This window comes from Aptenodytes forsteri, unplaced genomic scaffold (assembly GCF_000699145.1).
Source record: "Aptenodytes forsteri isolate BGI_AS27 unplaced genomic scaffold, ASM69914v1 Scaffold217, whole genome shotgun sequence".
Lineage (NCBI taxonomy): Eukaryota > Metazoa > Chordata > Aves > Sphenisciformes > Spheniscidae > Aptenodytes > Aptenodytes forsteri.
In genome coordinates, this window is record NW_008796222.1 from 1,909,381 (window position 1) to 1,913,872 (window position 4,492).

Sequence of the window (4,492 nt, forward strand, 5' to 3'; positions counted from 1 at the left end):
GCGGTGGGCGGGGCGCCCGCTCCCGCCGGGGCACCGAGCTCGTGGCAAGAGGTTGAGGAACAGCTGAAGGAGGTGCCGGGAGGGGGGGGGGAGGAGAGCTCTCGGGCTCCAGGGAAAGGCTTTCCTCCGTCTTCACAGGGGTCACGCAGGACAGAACGGGCAACCATAACTGCAGGTACTGGACACCTCGGTATCAAGCCCGTTGCTCAGGCCATGCAGCAGCTGTGACAGCATCTGCGCCGATGTCCCTCAATCTCACCCCCCGTGGCCCAGCACTACACACATGACAGGATTAACACCTGCTATACACCATGTGTTAATATCAGATGTATAAAATGTTAAGGACAGTATTGCTTCCCTGGGGAGGCCCTCAGCTGAAGAAAGATGATACAATTCCTTCCCTTCAGAAAGTATCAAACTGTGTCTAGAGCTGAAACACTACCAAACAAAAAGCCTCAGCACCTGCTTGACTTCCATTTTGGCAAGTTACTTATTATCTATCATCTCAAGCTTCTCATGGTTGTAATAATAAAATAAAAAAATCTTACTTCAATAAGAAGTCCTCAGTTTGATGGCATTTTCAATGAAAATAAGTACAAAATTGTTCAGGTTTTTCAAAACTAGTTGAAACAGTCATTTCTGCTGCCAGTTTTCTCTCAGCAGTCTGCTCTAGCCTGTGATTGGGATCCAGGAAGGGCAGCAGAACAGGTTGGCAAGGTCTCAGCAGCAACTTACAGGTGCAGAGAACATCCCTTTTTAAAGACTACCCAATCCAACATTTTCAGAAAGGTCTAGTAGAAACGTTAAGAAATAGCTAGTCAGCTGGAAAACATGGGCACACATAGCATGGTAAATCATTATATACATGATCTAAGCACATATAATAATATAAGCATATGCACAACAGAACCAACCAAGCTAACTCTCTGGAAAAAAAAAAAGTCAGGCAGTCCCTAAGGAGACCTCTCTCCAAGGCAAGTCGTGTTTAGACTTCAGACCTATTGGCTACAGAGACTCTGAAAAAAACCTGATTTATATCAGAAGGGTATCTCTAGGAATATAGTTAGCCTAATGAATCGTAAAATGCAATAAAATTAATTCTTTCCATACTCTACCAAGTATTTTGCAAAACTTAATCACAAACTTAATTGCAAATAACTTTTAAGAAATTGTTCTATGGAATAAAACCAGTATTTTCACAACAAATCCTCATCAATTGACAGTGTTACTGATGTTTTATTTTGTTGAGAGTTCTCAAAAAAGTCTCAAAGAATCAAGGTCAGCTTGATCTGCCTCAATTTGCAGCGAGAATAAAGCACAATGGCACAGGAAAAAAACTGAGAACCTTTAGCCTGGTAGCCTGCAGGAAAATGAATTTAAGTATTTCCATTTCAAGATGTATCTCACCCAGCTTCTCTCTTCTCATAGCACTAGCAGGCTACAACAGCCTGTAACAAACTTGTTGACTGCCATTCATTAGATCATTCCTGAGAGAAGAAGTCACACTTACTAAGTTTATGGCTTAGCTTGTCAGGGTCAGTATTTGGAATGACAAAACTTAAAAGAATGCCTTTTATATTTAAGCACAAGTTTACAGTAATTGTCCAAGTAATTTTTCATCCTGATATGCATGCAGCAAGCTCCTACCAGGTTCCACTTATCTAGCCACAAATGCTAGATAAGCAGAGAGAATATGGTTGTGATTTAAAATGGACACAGTATTGCTCTCCATCTTAGATTTTTTGTTTACAACATACATTTGAAAATAGGAGTGGATTTGCAGAATTGTTGGACAATATTTCAAATTGTGCTTGTATACGTTGAATTATTTCAAAAGGTAAAACGCTGTATCGGTATCTTTTGCTCAGACAGAAGTGGAACCATGCACTTGATTTTTTGCATTTCACTAGTAGATTGAACATCATCCTGGTGAGAAAGACCATTGTATAACTTGATTTCCAACATCTTACAGTTGAGGGAAGTCTTTTAACCTTTCTTGATAAACCTCAGTTTAGGAAAAAAATTTTCTTCTGAAGCCTTAAGGCTTAAGAACTGGAAGTTATTAATTTAATACTTACCATAAAATGTTAGCTATGTACGACTCAAGTAACCCTTCAATTAGTTTTTTTATCATCTTACAAGGTCTGAGCACAAGGTAATTGCTTGCCTATGTTCATAAGGCTTCCTGTTATGTTATTTTGCAAGTCAGCAATTGTAGAACTCACCAGTCTTTAACCCGGGGCTATTTTACTTCCCAGCACCTTCATGAGCAGTGCTATCAATCATCTTTTTCCACTCTGCAATAAACTTTTCCTCCATTCAGCTTGCAGAAATCTGGTAATTATCAGTTCTGAGACAGGCTATTAAAATCTTTCACCATACAATTCTCACCCTCCCCTCATCAGAAAAACATAACACTGTAAAACTTTTTGGGTATTGTGAAATGTTGGTAATTCAGAACGAACCGATCTCTTCCCATATCCCTCAACTAACCGCTTGAGCCCCAGCAGATGCTGTTCTTCCCCAACCTCGTTCGCCCTCCCTAGGACCCACAGTCCCCCCACATGCAGGAGTTCCAACTAAGACAAGGGAGCCAAAGGTAGGGTGACAAATTTCAAGGTGATACTCTCCTCTTTTTGTGACCACTATTTGTCCTGACTGAAGTGCATGACATTTGAAGGTTCTGGCAATGATAAGGTAGTAAAGAACGACACAATTGTCCTGTAATTCTCAGGCACACAACGATTTGTGTTTCAGATCCAGTTATCTTTATTGATTTGTCTGTATTGATCCCTGTGAAAGCAAGAGACAAATCAGTCACTGAGCTTGCACATATGTTGCCCCTGGAACAAGCACAAGGAAACAGTCCTGGAACGTCTGTAGTATCAAACACCGCGCACAGCACTTCACAATCAAATTTGATGCAAGCCTTCCATCTCTAAACAAGGTATTATGCCACTTAAATAACTGAAAGTGTTCCCAGGAGTCCCAACTGCACATATCAGGATCTCCTTAAATTAAAAGTGGCCCTAAGAAGCCTAGCTTTTAAGTTAATCCTCCCTGAACCTGGGACAGCCTTTGAGATTTGTGTGTTCATGATGAAACTGGCTAGAGTAGGCAAGACAGATGAAATTGCAGAGAGCTTCTGAAGAGATTGTCCTTCCAAAGCCAGTATCCTTTCAGTTAGTTTTATGCTGTCCTTGCATGGCTAAGTAATTCATTTTCCTTCTCTTCTCCACATGTCCTGCAGGAAAAGCAGATGGCACAGCCAGCACACCGGATATCTAACAGACAATGACACAATAAAGACTGGCAGTAAGTTTTAAAATTAAGCTATGATACGTGTTCCCCACAATATATTTAAAAATTAAGCTATGATAACTGAAACCCACTTCCATTTATGATCAATAGCTTTTTTTCTTAAAAGGAAAATTCATACCCACATTCATATTTATTACTAACCCTTCAAGGTAGCTTGCTACAGAAATGGCACAGAAGTGGTACCCGTTTCTTATTTGCTTATATATGAGGAATACTTGGTTTAGGCTTTTCCCAATTAGACAAGATCATCTATACTCCATGAAAATGCTTGGTGTATCTTAAAAGACTATGAGGAAAAGAGTTACAAACTTGAAAAAGGTGTATTTTAAACAAGCTAAGATAGCATTCAATTAAAAGCAGTCAGTTTCCTTAAAAAAAAAATCCAGTCTTAAAACACTTGAAGCCATTAAAAAAAACAACTTTAAAAAGGAGACAAAAAAACCCGAGTCTAAACCCATTTCTTAACATGCTAAGAACAAGTTCTGAATTCAGGGCAGATTATCTGACCTTCAGGGCTTTCTGCAAAGTTAATCTTTTTATTGAAGCTTTTGGAAGGATGGTAGATTTGGGAAAAAAGGGAAGGAGGCTTCATGGGCAGCATGTCTGGCAGAAAACTTTATAGAAGTTTTAGAGCAGTTTGTTGTGTTGGTAATTGTGGAAAAACAGTTCCTATGGTAAAAACACCCTAAGCATATATACGTGCTCATTTGGTCATCCAAACTTAACACTGTTTTATTCCAAAATGAAAAGTAGATACAACAAATTAATACAATTTCCTCAAGATTTTGTTTCTTCAAGTAGGATTTCATAACAGTAGTTATGAACATTATGGCAATGAAGGGCTCATAAATCAGAGTAAGGCATGAAAAGAAGCTTTTATCTAACCTGAAGTTAGTTTAGCAAATGCATACTACATCAGAATTCAGGGGATTATCTGACCTTCAGGGCTTTCTGCAAAGTTAATCTTTTTATTAGCTTTTGGAAGGATGGTAGATTTGGGAAAAAAGGGAAGGAGGCTTCATGTGCAGCATGTCTGGCAGAAAACTTTATAGAAGTTTTAGAGCAGTTTGTTGTGTTGGTAATTGTGGAAAAACAGTTCCTATGGTAAAAACACCCTAAGCATATATACGTGCTCATTTGGTCATCCAAACTTAACACTGTTTTATTCCAC